The sequence below is a fragment of the Carex rostrata genome, chromosome 8 (genome assembly GCF_964058835.1).
Source record: "Carex rostrata chromosome 8, lpCarRost1.2, whole genome shotgun sequence".
Taxonomy (NCBI): domain Eukaryota; kingdom Viridiplantae; phylum Streptophyta; class Magnoliopsida; order Poales; family Cyperaceae; genus Carex; species Carex rostrata.
The window spans coordinates 7,879,056-7,901,495 of record NC_135925.1 but is presented as its reverse complement, the minus strand read 5'-3'; the positions used below and the strand labels follow the sequence as shown (position 1 = coordinate 7,901,495).

The 22,440-nt window shown below is 35.4% G+C and overlaps 1 long non-coding RNA gene across 1 annotated transcript; it reads left to right on the top strand.

Moving 5' to 3' along the window:
• Window positions 1-734: 734 nt before the first annotated feature.
• LOC144558474 (uncharacterized) lies at window positions 735-4,601 on the top strand. Its single transcript, XR_013512923.1, has 3 exons — window positions 735-1,283; window positions 2,970-3,079; window positions 4,333-4,601. It is a non-coding gene; the product is annotated as an uncharacterized LOC144558474 (long non-coding RNA).
• Window positions 4,602-22,440: the final 17,839 nt, after the last annotated feature.

Genomic DNA, 22,440 nt, shown 5'->3' with positions numbered 1-22,440 from the left:
TTCAAATCTAAGCCCAAAATAAATACTTTTCGTTTATGTTTCAAAAATACTTAAATGTCATATGACTTTTAAAACTTGTTTTGTTAAACTTTTATTTTATTTAAATATGTTGAGTGTTTTTGTTATATTTCGAAATTTTAAAACATGATTAATTTGCTAAATCGATTATTACGCTTAAATAATTTTTTTTTTTTTTTATTAAATTAACGATCGTTCAGATTTTATCTAACTAATTAAAACGAATCAAAAATTTCGAATATAAATGAATCGTGAAATATTGTATACTAAAATTCAGAAATTTAGAAAACAAATTGATTCGTACAAATAAATAAATCAATCGAGATTTAATTAAAAGTATAAGGATACGAATTTTTCGTGCAAGCAAAATTATAAAAGTATAAATTTTGTTCATTATGGATTATATAGACTAATTAGATCATAATACGTATATACGAAATTTATAACGAAATTTCAAACCAATTTCGTTGAAATGTGATTAACATATCAACATATAACAATTAGAAACATATGAATTATGGAATTGTTTTATCCCGTAGATTCAACTCAACACTAATCTTGAAGCATCTGGTATTAAATAAAATCTGAACTTAACCCAATTGAATTGGGAATTCGGGTCCACCCTCTCTTCCTCTCCAGTCTCTCTTCCTCTCTCTCTCGCTTACAGCACAGACCCACCCGATTCCTCTCTTCCTCTCTTTTCCGCCTCTTCCATCTCTCCCGTGAAACCCTAAACCGGCTCTCCCTTCTCTCTCTGAACCACGACCCCACCCAGGAAATCCTCTGGCTCTCTCTCTCATTCCTTCCTGTAGAAGGAAACAAGTTATCCCGCTCTCTCTCTCGCGTTGTCCCGTCGAATGTCAGAACACCACGCCGAATTTATTGCGAAACGGCGAAAGTCGCCTCTGTCTTTCCGTGGTCAGTCGGCCGTACTGGCTATTGCGTGTGATTTTTTTCCTTTTTACGGGTATAAGTCTCTCTTTCTCTCTCTCGTTGTGGTTCTTGTGCTCCCCTTTTTCTCATGTGTTGAGGCTTTGTTCTCTCTTTCTCTCCCTCGCCATTTTTCTGGTTGTGTGAGTGTTATGATTTGAAAACCCTAGCCGTGCTGTGATTGTTCGTGTTGTTGTGAATCTGCCTCTGGTGCTTTGTCGGTGCTTGGAGGCATTTTTACTTGTCGATTTCTTGTCGGATTTGAGTCGAGACGCAAGGCCTTCACCTCGGGACGACTCTTGAATTTTCTGCCTATGATGAGCCCTCCTAAATTGGTTAGTGAGCACCCCTTTTTATTTTCTGTGATGGTGCTGCGAATGAATTGAAATGGTGGCTTGCTCGGGTTGTTGATTTTCCCGGCAAGCCGATGCATGGGTTGGCCGTGCCTTGATTTTCTATGTTGCCTTGCCTTGCCTTCCTCTCTGACCTGTGCCTTGGCTGTGTTCTTTGCTCTGTTCTGGTTCTGTTTGCCTTGGCCTGCGCCTTGTTTTCTGTTTTGCCGGTCTTGCTTGTGCTTGGCTTGTGCCTTGCTGCTGCCTTGTTGTTGCCTTGTCTTGTGCCTTGTTTGTGCCTTGTCTTGTGCATTGTTGAAATGGTTGTGTTGTGCTAATTACTTGAAAGTTGGTGCTGTGATTAGTCTGGTTTTTGCATGTTTACCAGTATTTGAACTGACAGGGACCTTTTCCTAAAATTCCTTAAAGAGGAGGGTTGAATTGAATAATTTAGGGCCTTGAGTGAATATTTATAAATTAGGGGCTGATCTGGTAATTTATAAGCCCTTATGTGGTATATGGATTTAATAAGGACCTATATGTAAAAGGATGGGAATTTTAAGTTGTGGCCGACCTATACATGTGATATATTTAATATGGACCTTCGAAATTGTTGGGCTCAAGCCTAATCCGAAAATGAGTTATATTTTAGACTTGCGCCAATTTAATTAGGATGAGTTTGAATTGAGTAGATACGTTATAAATTACGGAATTTGGCCTTTAGCTGAGATGTGTAAATAAAAGGATTTAAAAAGCGGGCCTTCGCAAATTTAGGTTTTGTTTTAAATTAAGGAAATCAAATGAAATCGACGCTTACACAAACCAAATTAAAACATCCAACATATTTAAAATAAAATAAAAGTTTCATAATAAGTTTTTAAATTAAAATATTTCTTTTAAACATTTTCGAACTGGTGCGAAAACTCGTTGCTAATTAATAAAGAACAATTAATTAGCAACGAGAAATATTTATTTTTGACTTAGATTCGAAACGACTAATTACACGTAGAAGTAGATTAGTTATAAAATAATGAATTGCTCAACTTAGAAATAATTAGAAAAACACGTAAAATAGATAAACAATCATTTTCTAAAATTTTGCAAATCAAATTATATATCTAAATTATAAATAACTAAAAAAAAACATATTATACTACTGGTTTAGCAATGACTACAACATTTATGCACTTTATAAAAACAGTAACATTAGACATTTTTAATAACAAACTAACTTTCAAAACTACATTTCGATCGATTAAAATAATTATAGATAAGTTAAAATAAATCAAATAGATAAGTGATTAGGATATAATAAATGGATAAGACACGTTTAAAAATTACCGTAGCTCGCGAGTAATTATTTTTGCGAATATTCGATATTAGAATTTTTACAAGTAATATATCTTCAAATTAAATTATTAAAACTATAAATTATTTAGAATTAAAAGTAGGATAACTTAAAATCAAAGTGAATGATCAATATCTAACGAACTTATAAATTAAGATTAATGCTAAGCTCGATGACATGAAAGTAATAATTAATATTTGACTAATCGGATCAGTCAGACTGACTGAATCGGTAATATTTATAAACTCGAAATAATCGAGAATTTAACTTACACATTAATTGGGGCGAGGGTTAGAATAATTTAGCGTAGTTTTTAATTAGCTTAAATTACGTGATCACAGATCAGTCAACTCCGTACGAGTCCGACCCGTGGGCCGATCCGACCGATCCACAGTTTGGAGCATACGCGGAGCACGCTGATTTTTAGCGACAGAGACTCCAGCCCCCTCAGGTGTGGGATATCTGAATTATTCTTTTCGTGGGCGTACTCTTACCAGTCGTTCCATCTGACCTGACATTTGCACTTTATTTTAAGTAGTTGCATTAAAACTTTAGAGCATGTTTATCCTTTCTGCACTGTAGATAGAATTGCATAAACCCTGAAAAACCCGAATTTACTATATTTTAAGAGTAGAGTAATTAAATAATATTATATATATATCTCTTATTAGAATATTAGGTTATTAGTTGTCTTCTTCTCGTAGAAGACTTTATTATTATTTTATGTGCATACGCATGCATTGGTGAGAGCTGAGCAGAGCCGAGTGACTTTGTTCCGTCTTGGTGTCACTTGGCATGGGACGGCCCGACAGCCACTGAGCTGAGGGTCACTTGATCCTTGGATGGCTTTAGGAATATATTATATGTATAACTTGATTATATATATCCTTTTCGATCATTTTACTATTTGACGTGAGCAGTTCCGATCTCGAGTTCTGTGGCACGATACGATTCGGGAATTTATTCCTTCCCTACATTAGGAGCTACTTTGCCTAGAACGGAAGTTCCCAAGTCCAATGCAGGCCTTGAGGAATGATGTGCAAGTGCATAAGGTCGACGAGCCTTGATGCACGGGGTCGACGAGCCCCTGATCCTATTGGTCTGGCCGGACAGTAGAGTTCTCTCCTGCTCATGAGGGAAGAAATTAACTTTTTACGACTTGCATTGTATGATTTCTCCTATTGGATATGTTTGGGTGATGAATCGTTAGGCGAGATGACACATTGGATTTGATATAACCATCGGCTAGTGTGCTATTATCTTGTGGAGCAATGCGCGATGTCACTAGGCAACGTGTATCATTGCACTCTGATCACAGTCCTTGGATTTTATTGTTTGGATCTTTTGATCATATTGGCACGGCACGGGGTGATTTACTTTATCCATATTATTATTATTATTATTATATTTGGGCACACAGTGCAAGGAGTACTGGATTCCGACTTGATTTATATCCGATATTACACCTTGATTTTATTTTGGGTTATTTCGCATGTTGGCATAATAGAATAATCGCATCATGGCTTCATTCAAAAGTATTATAAATTCTATTAGTTATTGATATAGGTTCACACATGTGCATATTTTAATTGTATTCATTTATAAATAAAAGTGTTTTGACCGTCGAGGATCCCTAAGGGGATAATTCTGGGTCACATACTGGGCGATTCGTCGCTCACCCACAAGTTGTTTCGTGGGTTTTAGGTACAGGTTCTGGCGGTCTGCAGCAGGAGATGTCAGGAGTTGTCCCCGAGGGCCACACCACTTGACTTAGTTAGGATTAGGCTTTTGATTAGGTTTACGAGTCCCGTATTTTTTGTGTTATATATACGGGCTCGATAGATCATGTATACCCTTCTATAGATGGTGTGATTTGGATCCGAGATGGATTGAATTATATGTTATGTATGTGTATGTTTATTTATTTGCTATGTGACTGATGCTTGGTATTTATATTATTTTGCTTCCGCTGCTGTTTGATTTATTATTGATGATTAGCCTTGCGTGCTTAATGATTAATTAAGCACGAGGCGAGGTTGATCACACCTTGATCCATAATTCCTAGTTTGAGGTGTGACAGTTTTAATTTGGTTTGTTTCAACTCATTGATTATTACTCTTAAAAATCATGCATTTTAAAGTTCAAGTTACACGTGTTATTTTATTCTACTTAAGCGACGAAATTCGATATTTAATTATTAACCTAATTATACCGCTAGTTCATCATTTTATAAATACGTATAAAATAAATACTTGTGTTGTTAATAAATTTCCCTTATCAATTAACAACGTATAAAATAATGTTTTCGAAATTAAAACTTTGTAACGCAAGTTTTAATTTTAACTACGGTTAGGTGTTTTTATCCAACAATTTCATATTTTGGAAAAATTCCAAATTCCATAATTTTAATCCAAGGTAAAGTCCAAAAAGCAATTTCCAATTATTTATTTTACAAGGGCCCAAGTGCAAATACATGCGTATTTTCAAAACATACCCTACTAAATTTTAATTACCCAAAGACCTATATTTTACAAATTCAACCCCCCCCCCAACTTTCAATTATTTACGAATCGGTCCCTGTCAGTTCAAGCACGGGTAAAAACAACCCAGCACCATACAATCAGCTAGCAAGGCACGCAGGCCAATCAACAACAATAACACAACCAAACAACAAGCAAGACCAGCAAAACAGAACAGAACAAGGCAACAGGTCAGAGGGCAAAGCACCCAGCCAAACAAAACAGAGCAAGACAACAGGTCAAGGCAAACAACCAACAACAGAACAAGGCAAACAAAACCAGAACAGAGCAAAGAGCAAGGCAACAAGCGATCAAGCACCACAGAACAAACCAGAACAGGTACTCGTACGGTACCAGTCAAGCATCAACCAAGCCGTAGCAAGGCACAAGCACACACACATACAAGACCGAGCCAACCAGGACAGAAAAGGAAGGGGAACAAAAAGGGGGGGGGGCGGCCATGAGGACAAGGCGCACAAACTCAAGTCAGATCCTTGCCGAGAAAATCAACAACTCGCGCAAAGACAAATTCCGATCAATTTAAACGAGTATTTCAGAATTTTACCCGATTTGAGCTAGCACGAGATGGAGTGGGAAAAGAAACGGCCGGCTCCAAGTGAATACCAGAACAGCACCAGGCCGACACCAGAACCGCTCCAAGCAAGCGCCAGTCAGAACAGTCACAACAATCACCAAGCTCACCAGCAAGCACGGCAACAGCCAAGTCACAGAACCGAAAACCCCAAACCCTAGGGTTTTGGGAGATCACAGTAAACACAGAAAAAGGAGGGGAATAGAGTGAATAGCCTCAGCACATGAGCGAAAACAGAACCAGAAAGGAAACAAAGGGAGGGGCAGAGGGGCTATATATATACCCGGAAAAATGAGAGATCGCACGCAATAATCAGTACGGCCAAGCCCTCTGACAGGGTAGGCAAGATAGTCGCACTGGGCAGGTGAATTTGGCGCACAAGTCAAGCTCTCGCGTGAAAGGCGAAGGGTTCTCTGACAACCGACGGGACACCGAGAGAGAGAGGGAGCGGTAAGTGATTTCCTTCTACACGAAGGAACGGAATAGAGAGGGGACTCACTGAGTGGGGCCGGGGTGCAGAGAGAGAAGAGAGGGTAGGTTTAGGGTTTTTACGGGAGAGGATGGAGAAGGCGGAAAGGAAGAGTGAAAGGAGCGGTTCGGGGGTCCCCTGGGGCAGGGAGAGAGAGGAAAGGAGAAGAGAGGAGGGATTTAAATCCCTTGCTTTAAGATCCGTGCGGGGAGGGTCTAGATAATGAGATCAATGGCCCAATTAAATCAGAGATTGTAATACTTGATCAGTAGAACATTAGAAATCTGTTTTCTAAATTTATTTTTGAATCGAATTTTTGTAAAATTTTACAATTCATTTCGTACAAATAATTTCATTTATTTATATCCCAATTCATGATACGATTAATTTGATATCAAATTATTTATATATATTTAATTATCAGATCAATTATTTATACATCATAGATGAACGAATTTTGTATATTTATTCTTCCTAATTGGAACTCGATATATTTATTTATCTTTCACAATCATTTTATTGTTAAATCTCTAATTTTTTTAATGTACATAATTTTATAATTCATTTATATTTCAAAATTTTAGATTTATTTTAATCAGTCAGATAAAATCTGAACGCTCGTTAATTTAATTAAAAGTTTTATTTAAGCGTAATGATCGATTTAGCAAATTAATCCAGTTTTAAAATTTCGGAATATAACAGTTATTGTAATGTCGACATAACACTGGAATTTTTTTCATACAAACTCTATAAATAATTTGTTTTTTTAGTCAATTTTTCTACAAACTCTAAACAGTGTGATCTCTACATAATTGATTAATTGTCCTCGTTTAAAATGTAACGGCCATTTTTATTAATATCCCTAAAACAAATCAAAATTTTAAAAATGCCCCTGCTCCCAATTTTTTTAAAAAAATGCCCTGACCGCCTGGGCCCAGGGCGGCCCAAAATACCCAGTGAGGCGCCATGCCCTGGGGCGCCCCATAAGGCAAGTGAGGCGCCAGCCCTAAGGGCGCCCCATGGTGTTTTTTTTTTTTATATAGATCTTAGTATTTTGATTTGAAGAATTTTGTGAAGAAAAACGGATTAAAATTCATAAAAAAATCCAGGAATTTAAAATTCAAATACATTACTAAATAATACAGTACCGTCGAGTCCATAGAATAAGGTAACATAAAATTCATACAGCAACAACAAGTTCAAATATCAATTATACAAACCGTTACAGTTAAAACATAAAATATTACAACAACATACAATTGGGGTCTAAGCCTTACGAGACGAGGAGCTTGCTCCCTTTTTTTCCTCAGCCCGACGGACGCACGCAGGACACTCCCACGTAGTAAGACGAGCGTCGTTCAGCAGATCTGCATGCGGGTCCATGCAATTGGGATGAACAGCTTTGCCACATTTATAACAAAAGAACATATCCACCATATCTCCGTTCAGCTCACATAAGCAGCACTGTCCCCATCCAGGTGGAGGGACCCTGTCCACCCAGCCTTCCATCAGCATTTTTCTAATTGATGGATCAAGATTGCTCAGAAATTCTTCATTATTTTTGGGTGAAAAAAATCTTTCCAAATTCCTCATCGCGTAGGCTTCAGCCGTCCAAAAATTATTAATGAGTGCTCTTTTTGCTTCGCGTTCGGTTTCAGTTCTTCCTCTATTTTTTCCAACTTTGGGTGCCATTATAACTAGGGTTTTAAGTGACAGCAATTGATTATGAAGGCTAATTATGTGCGTAATTAAATACTAACTGTACAGTAATCAACGGCTAATTAGAAAATAATTAGAAAATATATAAAAAATAATTGAAATAAATATTTTAAAAATAATTAAAAGAAATATTTAAAAAATAATTACAAAAAATATCTAAAAAATAATTAAAAAAATATTTAAATTACCTGTAGCTGTAATCGCCCGAAATCGCCTTGAGCGCTTTCTCCCTTCTTTCTGCCTTTGAGGTGGAAGGTAGACTGATGTTGGAGTGAGAAGAGAGAGAGAAAAAACAAATAAATAGGCATCCCTAGTGGACCGCCCGTGGCCCAGGCGGTCAAGACCCTAGCAAACCGCCCCTGTCACAGGCGGTCTGCTGGGAGTGTGGGTCGCAAATAGTGAAGAAATTGTAATTACTTGAATATAATTTCTTAGTTTGAATGTAATTACTTGAAGTATACTGTTAAGCTTTTAATTATATTGTTGAACTTTAATTGTATTGTTGAACTTTAATTGTATTGTTAAACTGTGTTATAATAATGAAATGTAAAGTGCAAACAACATAATACCAACATGAACATAAAATAAAAAAACGTAATGTCAACATAATACAGCAGTCCCATAGTCAAAATACTACAGTCAGAAAAATATCACAATAAACAAAAACTCTACAATCATTATCTTCGTCTCCTTCCGAATAGAGACAACCTAGGAGCCGCTACGCCCTTGCCATGCCTGTGCAGCTGCACGCGCCTCTGCGGACTCACATCTCGTAATGCATCCTCTCCCAAATCATCCTCATCGTCCCCCATATCCTCATCCTCGTCCCCCATATACATGTGCTGCGTACCTGTCCTGGCTGCCCATGGATCAAATCCAGCAGCTGACTCTGCATTGGCGGGCTGTGTACGCAGCTCCCATGGATCTTTCTCCCAGCTTGCAGGATACGTGGAAGGAGGCAGTGCGCCAAATAATGCAGAGACAAAGCCATCTGCAGTCTGAGATGAACTCCCACCAGCCTCAAAGTCATGCTCCATCTGCACTCCATATCGTGATCTGTGGGAGCCATACGCCTCTGCATCTGTATCTGCCAGGTCCAGCTCATTTGTGCTAAATATGGGATCGGCATTCCAACGAGGTGCTCCATCCTAGATTAAAATAATGTTAGTTTTGATACATACAAAGAACTTTGCAACAAATAATGGTATAATTGGCGACTGACCGTGCCAAGCTCTACTGCAACTCCGTATTTATTTTTATAAGCATCCCATCCTTGGGTATTCAACACCCAGTCGTGGAACGCCCAACCTGAGTTATCAGCTGCATAATTGGAAGTTAACTGAGTTAGAACGAACAATTCAACGAAAATAAGAATATTGTGTGTGTCGTACTTTTAATATTAACTTGTAATTACCTACAGGAGCTTGCGGCATCTCATCGCCGTAGACAGGGACTCGTTGATAATCTGGATTTCGCGGTGCAGACTTTATCTCCCGCCAATTGATGTTCTCCCCAGCATCGCGCAGCATGCCAACGAGGCGGCCTTCAAAACCGCCTGTCTCCACGATTGGTGCAGTGTGCTCGAGCATCTGGCATCCTATATATCGCCAAGCATCCTTCGCCATGCACGCCAAGCTGTGTCCAACTCCTCTCATAGCAGTCAACAGCTGCACACAACATGATTATGCCAACAGTAAGTAATTAAAATTTGCAATTTAAAATTAAAGTATGTTTCGGTTTTACTTACCGCGCGAGCATTGATCGGACCCCAGGGCATATAATTGCTGGATGAATCCATCAGCCTACGTCGTAGGGTCTCGCCATAATGGCCTGTCAGGTAGACTGACGGCATGCCCCATCTCTGGTACCATACGGCATATCTCAGATCCCCGGGACCAGCACCCAACGATGTAGTACATGGCGGGCTCCATAAGTGCTGCTCCGGATGTCGAGCCCAGTTGTACTGCATGACGAAATGCTGGCTCCAGTCGACTTTAGCCTTAGTGTGCGCCGTTCTACAAGTGCAATTAATTAGAAAGTAGAGAAACAGTGGATATATTAAAGTTAAAAATTAATTAAGTAGATGGTACTTACTTGTGGAACTTGTCGGTAGCATCCTTGCCCATCAACAGGTGCTTCGGGATGAAAGCATCCAAGCCAAACTGTCGGGATACCCGATCGGGGTAATGGTACTCCACTATCCAGAAACAGACGACCGGTCCCCGATAATACCATAGATGTGTCTGCTCTAATGTCAGCGGGCTCAGCCATCTGCGCTGATACCATGCACGATACGGAAACCAATCGATATTCCCATCTCGGAGCATCTGGAGCTGACCCCGGACATAAGAAATCCCCCTGCCCCTCTCTTCATGATCGTGATGACTGCCCCATATGGCGGCGTATGCGGGGCATCTGGCTGGCTCAGGGCCTCCCCAATCGGGATGCGGCAATGGTATGACTGGCCGGTTTATGGGCAGATGTGACCACGACCAATGCTGAAGCAGAAGCAGTGGTCCAAAAAGCTGTTTATTCTTGACCTGAAAATTTAACTTAAAATTAAATCTGGGTGCTTCTTATCAATCCTTCAATAACAACGTATATTAATACAGACTTACCAGACAAGCATGAAAGAGGCCTCTGTATAAGTGGGCGAGGATAGCTCCACCCCAGTTCCATCTCGATTCTTTCTCCAGGTCCCTCAGCAGGGAGAGGTACATCATCGGAATCGCGTCACCGCTGGAATCCTCGAACATGACAGCACCGCACAAATCCAGCACATATGCTCTAGTATACCTGCAATATAAAGAGTGTAATAGTACCTCCTGACCGCCTCAATGTCATCAGTATCAACATCTATCTGATTCTGGAAGAAGTGAGACCGGAGTGCCTTTAGAGAAATGCAGTACCCGGAATAACGAAACTCCTCCTCCTCCCCCTTCTTCTTCTTATATTTCTTCTGCAGAGTCTTTGGATCACACCCTAACAACTCCGGTATCATCCTCTGCAGCTCTGGATGGTCTGAGATGCCACCTATGGGGTCGCCATCGATACGTAAACCCCATAAGGCGCTCATATCACCAAGGGTGACTGTCATCTCCCCGACCGGGAGATGAAATGTATGAGTCTCAGGTCGCCATCTCTCCGCTAGACCGTGCATCAGAGACACATCGATCTTACTCTGCGGCATGGTGGCAAGCTGGTACAACCCGAGGTTCAAGATGTATCGTTGCATTTCTTTATGGGGAACGAACGGAATCTCAGACCTGCGGTGCCTCACCGTAAGCATGACATCATCCTGTATTTATTATCAATTTGTCATACTCAAATCGTGCCATTTTTTTAGTAACTCAACAGAATGTCATTTTTTAAGTATATACATTACGTACCTCAAGAGATGCCAATGAGACGCGGTGCTTAACATGATGGGTCCATAGAAGAGGACTAAATGTGTCAGGATCATGCACACCATCTGGAAAATCGGCCTGAGATGACGGATCCGCTCCAGTCGGATCCTCAAAACCCCTGCCAGTCGTATCATCATACGACGACGGGCCCTCTCCAGTCGGATCCACCGAGGACGTGCCAGCTCCACTCGGATCCACAGCATCTGCACCCTCTGCAGGCTCAGCTCATACTCCCCACCGTCTAACTCTAGGCATACTACATTTGCCAAAAAATATTAATCAAAACATACAATTTATATAAATTTTTTGTAAACAAATAAACTTTAATCAAAAAATATTAATCAAAACATACAATTTATATTAATCAAAACATACAAAAAATATTAATCAAAGCATTTTTTTTGTAAACAAATAAACTTTACAAAAAAAACAAAATTAATTTTTAAACAAAAAAATGCATATACATGCAATTTACATACAATTCTGGGTTTACTTTTTTTAGATTTATTGAAAATCATATACATGCAAACATACAATTTATATAATTTTTTTTAGGATGCTGATAACAATCCCCGCAGGTCTATCCCCGCAAAAAACCCCGCACTAACTGCCAAAAAAGTCATGGGGGGACCGCTCAATCATTAATACTCCGCAAAAAATGTTAGTATTTAACTTGAAGCATCAAAATATTTATCCTGAATTTGCAAAGTATTAATCCCTATGCAATGATCTCTATTTATGACTGAATAAATCAATCCATTAATTGTCCCTACACAAAATTTCTTTTTTTTTTTGAATTGTCCCCGCACAACTAGGGACCATTAAATAAACAATCCCCTCATAAATACTTGTCAGTTATCCCCACACAAAATTTTCTTTTTTTTTGGATTGTCCCCGCACAATTGGGGACCATTAAATAAACAATCCTCTCACTCAATGATAAATACTTCTCACACATAATGATAAATACTTTATATTACATAGATAAATACTTCTCAAACATAATTTCAATTTTCAGTAAAAACATCAATGATAAATACTCTAAGACATAATGATAAATACTCTATGTTACATGGATAAATATTCTATGTTACAAGGATAAATATTTTATGTTACATAGATAAATATTTCTCAAACATAATTGCACTTACAGTAAAACATCAGTGATAAATACTCTTAGACATAATGATAAATACTCTCATATATAAGGATAAATACTTTATGTTGCATGGATAAATACTTTATGTTACATAGATAAATATTTCTCAAACATAATTGCAACTTACAGTAAACATCAATGATAAATACTCTCATACATAATGATAAATACTTTATGTTATATGGATAAATACTTTATGTTACATGGATAAATACTTCTCAGAAATAACAAATAAACATTTATTAACGGGGATTGTTATTAGATAACAGTATAATTAATGCGGAAATTATTTTTAAAGAAATAATTAATGCGGAAATTGTTATTAGAGGAAAGCATAATTAATGCGGTGATTGGTATTAAATGACTTTAATTTAATGCGGGGATAAATGGAAATTTTTAGCCAAATAAGTGAGGGGATATGACAGTTAAGGAAGTGAGAGAGTGCGGGGATAAATGGGGGGACAGGGGTGAGGGGTGAGGGGCTTGTTATAATTATTCTTTTTTTTAATAAGAATTGCATGTATATAATCCCAAACTAATTGTATGTAAATAAATTGCAAGTATATGATGTTAATGCATATACAGTTAATTTTGTTGCATGCATATGCATTTGCATGTATATACAATTAATTTACCCTTTGCCGGTAAGTAAATTGCATGCATATGATGTTAATGCATATACAGTTAATTTTGTTGCATGCATATGCATTTGCATTTATATACAATTAATTTACACTTTGCATGTAAGTAATTTTTTTTTTTACAAACCCTAAATTGAACCATATGGCATTCGAGCAATTTTACCATAAATCATAATCCTAAATTCAAGCAATTGAACCAATTCAAGCAATTCAAGCATCTAATTCAAGCAATCAAGCAATTCAACCATCTAATTCAAGCATCTAATCGAACCAATTCGACCAATTCAAGCATCCAATAGAACCAATTTGAGCATCCAATCGAACCAATTTGACCAACCGAACCAATTCGAGCATCCAATCGAACCAATTCATGTCATTGCCACAATTCAAGCATCCAATCGAACCAATTCGACCAATTCAATCAATTCAACTAATTACTCACATTTAACCCTAAATATCGAATCGAATCAAACCGAATCACATTACACAATTCAATCACATTTAATCTAAAACCTAAACTCTAATCGAATCAAAAACAAATAAAACTTACTTGTTCAACCGAGGGAGAAGCGAATCGAGGCCGGACGTCGTGCGAGGTAGAGGTGCGTGGTGCGGAGCTAGGGCGGCGGTTAGGGTGGCCGGTGGGGCTCGGGTGGGGTGGGGGCAGGGGGGGCTAGGGTTTTTCTTTTTGGGGGGGGTTCTGGGCGAGTGAAACGCAGAAGGGAGACAGAGAGGGATGGGGCGCGGGGGGGGGGGGGGGGTTATGTTGGGTAGTGGGGCGCCAGGGCGCGGGGTGCCTCACAGGGGGTATGGGGCGCCAGGGTGTGGGGCGCCTCACTGGGTATTTTGGGCCGCCCTGGGCCCAGGCGGTCAGGGCATTTTTAAAAAAAAAATTGAGAGCAGGGACATTTTTTAAAATTTTGATTTGTTTTAGGGATATTAATAAAAATGGCCGAAAATGTAATGTGTAAGCGATTAATTCTTCGGCTGCTCAATTATTTTTAAATTATAGTTGCACATTTATTTGATATTGAGTATTAATTGCTTAGTTGATCATAACGAGCGCCGACAACTGGGTGCAATAACGGATTTCACAGCTCACAATAATTACCGATTATTATTTTTAATTAGTAAAAAATTATCAAATTAATAGATTTAATTACTTTTATACTGCTCTGAATTAAATTTAAAAAAATGATATCTTATAGTTGTCACGCCCCGGCTGCCGGACCGGGCACGCGACGAGACAGAACGGCACCCTCGCATCCATCCGCCGTCTTGTCAATCTACGTCGCAACAGAAAGAAAACAGAAACAATACGGAGTCAGCTACAAAGCCGAGTAGCCAGTTATTTAACGACGCAGCTTCTCTATAATTGGCTTAATAACAGTAAACAACCATTTCAACAGGATTGGATTAATCCACACAATTAAAAATCAAATTACGTATGCAAATTTAACCGGTAATATCAGTTGGGTCTAGGTTTTCAGTAAAATCAGTTTCATTCCAGTTGGAATCCCTAAAATAGGTGATTCCCAGTATTTTCAGTCCATTTATAACAATTTCAGTATCTAGACCTCATATTCCAGTTAAATATGCTATCATAATCCGATTATCCAATTCAATAGCAAATAAACCATACAAATCGAATTCACATATTATAGAGAAGTCTGGTTACCTGATAGAGATCGATCCAGAAATCCAATTCAAGTTGCAACAACTATTCAGAATCAACGCGACGTAGACAGAATTCCAATCGAATATGAAATCCAAAATATCAATATATTTCCTTAATTTTTTTCTTTGGATTTTCTCTTTTCTTTTTCATTTTCGGTTTTCATTTTCTTTTTCATCTCCTACATCAAAAGAGAGAGACAAAGAAGTTTAACATGGAGAGAGGGGCAACAGGCATGAGCCGCGTGGCATGTGTGCCACGTTGGCTGGTCTCTTTTTTTTTTTTTTTAAGTTTTCTCATTTTACATAATACACCTTCAAATTTCTAATATTATTAATAAGTTCAAATAAATTTCAAAATTAATATAAAAATTTACCGCGTGTCACAATAGTACGATCAATGTACCAAGATACTGATACTTTTATAAATCAACAAAAAAAAATGTAAATTTTGTGAATAATTTGAATATATATAAATTGCATCATATAAAATACGATAAAATATTGAGAAGTTAAGGAACAATTTATAAGTATGATGACAGATAAATAAATAAATGACAAATTACGTTCTTTTAAGTTTTAATGATATAAAAAAATGGAAACATGAATAATCAATTATCAATCAATACAAAATTTTCTTAAATGATATTTATAAAATAGAAAGAAATCATGACCAATCAGAAATATATTATAATTTGCACGTGGAGAATACATGTGGCGAGTACGTGTCTAAAAAAAAATTAGAATTTTACATGTAAAAAACATTAAAAAAGATGCATAAAATTAGATTTGATTGGAGGACTATATGCAATACAAAATTTTATTTTTTAATCAAAGTTATTGACAGATCAGGATATTTATGTACTTAGTATAAGAATGAAGATTATGAAAGAAATGTTTAGTTATATTTTGAAACTAGCTGTGATTCTAATTTATAAAATATATTTATGAAAATTGCACTTTTTTTAAAAGATATCAATACTATTTTATGATTAATAGTTAATTATTAGTTGTTTTGTGATTTTTTATAATAATCTAAAAATTTAATAATATATACTAAAATTTAGGAAGTTAAAAAATAAAATTGTATACGTATATAATAAATTGTTTTTATGTTGTCACGTGCTCGCCATTAGGTTTGCAGTCGTGACAACAATGGCACCTTTGTTCCGTCAATCTACGTCGTAACAAAACAAATACAAAAATAATACAGAGTGAGCTAAAAAGCTCAGTAACTAATTATTTAACGACACACTTCTCTATAATTGACTTAATTAATCAACCTTTCAAAAAGACTGGATTAATCCACACAAATTCATATCAAATTATGCCTACATATTAACCTGGTGATAGCACCTGAATCTAGGTTATTTATAAAACAAGTCACACAATATTCACACTTGAAATATCACAGGTAATTCTCTCATTCTTAGAACACACAATCTCATCACTTTACAAATCAAATTTCAATTTCAGTCCCACTATCTCGTTAAATATGCCTTATAATTCAATACCTAATTCAAAATCCAATTTAATCATATAAAATGAAAACAGAGATTATTAAAAAAAAAATATAGTAACTGATAGTAAAGAGAAAATAACAAATCAAACTGCAAGATTTTTAAGAATCACATAGTCAAAATTAAAATAGGATGTACAATCAAATAATAATAAATATTAAAAAAATTATTTCTCTTTCTTTTTTTTTTTCAGTTTTCGGTCAAAGGGTTCTGAGCGGTATACAATGAAGCCGCGTGTCAATAGTTTGCCATCTCATTCTTTATTATTATTTTTCATTGTTTAATGTTCACGCTTTCTACAAAGTAACGTTCAAATTTTAAATATTGTAAATATGTTCAAAATATATTAAAAAAACAGTAATAAAATTACCGGATGTTAGGTTTTTTTTTCTATTTAATTTGTTGTGTAAATCACAAGCATAATAATTTATGAGTGAGTCTATGGTACTATGCATATCGCGATTTGGTCCGTGCTACAGCTCAATATTTGAGTTTTCATAATCCTAATGGTCAATCCGAACCTTTCATCTTGTTATTCATATTAATATGTGTTTGGAGACCAAATTTTATATTTTTTGAAATTTTTTTACTATTTTTTTTAGATTTATTGAAAATCACTGTTTTTGGATGGTCCAAAATTTTTAGATCAAGTGATTTTCTAAATATCTAAAAAAATAGTAAACAAATTTCAAAAAATGTAAAATTTGGTCTTCAAATACATATTAATATGGAGAACAAGATAAACGGTTTGGATCGACCATTAGAATTTTGAAAACTCAAATATTGAGCCGTAGCACGAACCAACCCGTGATATGCATAGTACCATAGACTCACTCATAATTTATTTCGAAATCTTTGTGATGACTGATATATTGACCGGCAAATAGTATTCAGCCGTCCTTAGTAAGATTTAAAACAAAACAAATCATTTTTGAAATCATGGGTAGTTACTTCAATTTTACTCTTCCTTATTTTTATATATATCCCATTGCATTTTCCCATAGTATACTGATTAATTTTTTAAAGTGCATTCTGTGAGGCTCATTAATTTAAATTTGCATCCAATAAATAAGTTCTTCAATTAGTCCTTTAATAATTAAGTATCACTGATTCACTGTCAACAGTGTAATTATGGTGGAAGTAGTGTTTTCTTTCACTGTTGTTTTATTTCTCTGACTGAACAGAGATGATGTACTCTTCTTTAACACGTACGGTAGCTACCAAGTTTTAAAAAAAAAAAGTATGGTGGCGCTAACGAGGAAGTATTATAATTTATTTCTCGAATGACTCGCCACTGCATACAGAATTGTAAACAGATTCAGATCCATTAGAAATACATTAGTATTATTTTTAAATAGATCGGAATCGATCTGATCTGATCCTCACATGCCATTCCTCGAATGGTCCGGAGCCTGTCCAAATGTATTTAGACTGGACTCGTCCAACAACAGAGTAACACTTTTTGCAAGAAAAAAATGCATTTATGACGATACTCTCTCGCAAAAAGTATCGTTACGAAAAAAAAGCTAAACAATGACGGTACTCTGTTGCGAAAAGTCACTTTTTTATTCTCGCGAAAAGTATCTAATTCTTGTTGTTACCGTTAGAAGCTTCTCCACACCGTATAACTAAAGTTCCACCAAACGTCTGTTAATCTCTCTGTTAGCAGTGTTTTGAAAAGAAATCTGTTTAGACCAATTAATCAGCTGCTTAGTTGTTAGTGGTGACTAAATCGTCGTGGATAACATAAATGTTTCATAATTATATATATTTAACTAGAGGAGGGTTCAAATGCCTCCATGTTTTTGTGTCTCCATCATGCATCTATCTCTCTCTATCATTTTCAAAGTTCAAACAGTCGATCCGAACCGCTTAACCTAACCTCCATACTAAAATATGTTTGGAGACCAAATTTTATATTTTTAGGAATTTTTTTACTATGTTTTTAGATAGGTACAAAATCAGTAAATCTGAACCATCTAAAAACAGTATTTTTGTACCTATCTAAAAAAATAGTAAAAAAATTCCTAAAAATATAAAATTTGGTCTCCAAATATATTTTAGTATAGAGGTTAGGTTGAACGGTTCGGATCGACTGTTTGAACTTTGAAAATAATGAAGAGAGATGGAGGCATGATGGAGACACAAAAACAGGGAGGCATTTGAACCCTCCTCATTTAACTATGTGATATATATTTGTATCCGTATAGATTTTTAAATATTAGATATATGTATCTAATTTTCAGAAAAAGATCTCGATATAAACAGATAACATATATCCGATCCATTGGCACCTCCTAACAGTTGTTAGTAATGCTTTCCTCATTTAGAATAAGAACATAAAACATCCGTGCGAGATTGATCTGAATCGAGATCAAAGCAAAGCGAACATTTCACTCGGTGACTTTAGTTATTCCACGGAAAAAAATTTATAAATCATAATTAGAAAAAAAAATATGAAACTAACATGATTACTTTTTTTATATAAAAACTATAAGAACCAAAATGTCATGTCGGTCTTTTTTTTTTTTTTTACCAAAATGTCATTTCGGTCTTCTTTTTTTTACCGAAATGACCAGCCATTTTCACATATTTTGAGAAAAAAATACGTTGAAAAATTGTAAAATAATCTGGGACCGAATTGCCATTTTGGTCTGTAAAAAAAAATATCAGAACCGAAATGACATTTCGGTTCCTGTAATTTTTTTTTTTTTAAAAAGCGATCAGTTTCATTTTTTTTAATTATGATTTATAAAAAAATTCCATTCCACGCCTTTTTTTTCGTAAAAATATTGATTGTTCGGACTGATCGTGAAACGAGCCAGAAATGGACGAGGAAAAACAACAAATTCAACTAAAATTTATGTGCCACACTGTAATATTTTAATGGACTTCATAACCGTCTGATCCATTTTAAAATTTATGTGCCACACTGTAATATTTGTATGCTCTTGTATTAATTTTGTACGCACGGATCAAACAATTCTAAAATTCATCAAACTCAAAACTAAACATGATATTGATGAGACCTACTCTGTTCTCCAGCCCCAGATCTCAGTTAAACGTCCTATGATCTGGACATCTGATTCGTATCGAACAGTGTACTATTCTCCGATCTGTGCCACGCATCACCACGTGGACAGTGCACTTCTACAGTTAAATGTCCCATCATCAGCAGTATATGTATTTCATCTCAATTAAGTCACCTATTGAAATTGTGATCACGATTCTATTGAGGCAATAAATATTCGGACAGCTAGCCTAAATGCCACCGGAGAACATCTTTCCTTACGTATTAAAATTTTGTAAGTAGATGTGATGGGATATAATTTCTGTTTATGTCCAATCTTGAAAGTCAGTGTCAAGTTCTCAAAAAAAAAAAAATTAATAATAATAATAATAACATCTTGCCTTTATGCGGCCATGTCCGATATATTTGTCCTCTTAACTTTGGACTTTTTTCCTTGTAGGTGCTACCAGCTTTTCTCAAAAAAAAAAAAAACTTTGGACTTTTTGTTTTCAGCTTCTTCAATCCTTTTGATATTTTATTTTTGACATTCTTTTTCGATTTTGTAATTTATATAACTTTTTAATTCATTTTAAATTTCTCTGTCATCATCCATGTTTTACTTGTTTGGGTGAACTTTTTACATCTCTTGTAGTTATTAGATGAAGTTCTACGTAAAGATGGTTACAAATTAATATAATTAAACACCACAATATTTAAATTTACATCCCACAAATTTACTTAATTTATTTTCTATTCTATTAAAACCCAATTCAAATTTATAAATAAAATAAACATTTTACTTAAACATGTTACATATTTTTTATTTTAATAAAAGATAAATAGATACTTTACAAATTTAAAATGAGTTTAAATTTGAGCAAATTAATTGAAAAAAAATTAATTTGAAAATAAAAAATTGTAAATTTGTGACTTTTTCAAATTTGGAGAGATGAATATGATATTATAAATTTTAGAAGAAAAAAATACATGATTTTGAAATTATTTAGGAGCATACATGAAATTTTCCCAAACAAAATTATATGATATTAGATATAAATATCATGAGGCGAAGTATAAACATTTCACAATTCATGTTTAAACATCTAACAGGGGATTAAATATTTGGATACGATATAAATACATATACTATAAAAATAATTATAAAGGCAAGACCATATAAATTTATGTAACCGAATTCCTGTTTGGGATATGAATAACTCGGGTCACGTGGGACATACAACCTACTAGCCAATTTGATCCGATCTGATCTGATATATATAGCCAATTAGAGAAAAAAAGTTTATATATGACTCGATCCAACTTGTATATCACCTAATTCGTGAATATCCATGATCCGACTTGGCCGATTTTTTTATTTTTATCCAAAATTTAAATTAAATTTCAAAAATTAACCGGTTTGGCTGTCAAATTTTATATCTACCCAAACCGGTTAACCGTTAACCGGACCAAATTTCCGGTTAACGGTTAACCGGACCCTGGGTTCGGTTAACGGTTTAGCGGACCAATGGGTTCGGTTAACGGTTTAGCGGACCAATGGGTTCGGTTAACGGTTTAGCGGACCAAGGGTTCGGTTAACCGTTTAGCGGACCAACACAATGGGTTCGGTTAACGGTTTAGCGGACCAAGGGTTCGGTTAACCGTTTAGCGGACCAACTTGTTATAAATAAAATAAATTGACAAATTGTTCATTATTGTTATAAAAAATATAAATCAAAAGTAATAGAGAAAGAATGTTACTTATTATTTAATTTATTATAAATTGTAGTTTATTATTTTTTTATAATCAATTTTATTTAATTCAGAAAATATTCAAAACAGATAAAGAATACTGATTTTTTTATAAATACTCAAAATTAATAACAAATTACGGATTCTATTTTTTTGAAAACTTGGTAGTAGCTACCAAGGTTCCAAAATAGTTTAGAATATGACCAAAAAATTCTAAAATGATTTAGAATTTGTTTTAGGAACCCTTACGGAGCTCTGACTGTCTGATCAATCGGCTCTTCGATTCAGGTATTTTTTATTTATTTTAATTAATAATATAATTAGTTAGTTCATTTTAAACGGTTCAGAATATTGTCGAAATAATTTAGAATTTTTTAGAACATTCCAAAATGGTGTAGAATAATTTAGGAATATCCAAAATAGTCTAGAATAATTTAGAAAAATATAAAATGATATAGAATAATTTTTAGAGGTCAAGACAAGTTTTAATTTTTAGAGGTCCAGACAAGTTTTAATTACTTATAAAAATTATTCTATATCATTTTATATTTTTCTAAATTATCTGGACCTCTAAAAATTATTCTATATCATTTTATATTTTTCTAAATTATTCTAGACCATTTTTGTAACACTGTGAACTTTTAAAATTCAGATTTAATTAAAATAATAAGTGGTTAAATCGAATAATATATATATACGTATATACGAAATTAGTGACGTGGATAATGAACAATAATTATACGATTAATTGTGTTAAGAAAGAGGAGCAATAGGTGTTATATAAATCATTTAATCAATATCGAACAAGTGGAGGGTTTATTTTGCAAAAAGACCACTTACAAGTGGGGGCCCTTGTCATTCCTTCCTCTTTCCCCTCTTTCCTTTCCTTTCCTGCGCCCCCATCTCTTCTCTCTTTTCTTTTGTTTCCGCCAAGAGAGAAAGATAACGAGAGAGTGAGAGAGAGAACCCCAAAAAACCTCCCCCGGTGACCGTATTGCCCGAAAACGGAGATTTAGGAAGAGGAGCTCAAACCTCGCACATCCATCCGTTCCATTGGTAATTCCCCTTTCTATTTCTCTCTCATTTCTCGATTCTGTGTTTTTAGGGTTTTGGTGAAAACCCGTAGAATCGTACCAAACTGATTATTCCGTGCCTTTGTTGTTTCTATAGTGTAAATTGATTGATTCCGTGTTCCAAAGTGCAACCAAATTCCAATTTACGGATTTTCCCAAAAATTGATTAGGCTTTAAATTGTAAAAGTGCCGGAATTTAATAAATTGACCTATGTATAGATCCTAACGAGCACGGCTAGCGGGATTGACGAGCTTACCGAGTCGCGAGATCGCGGACCCT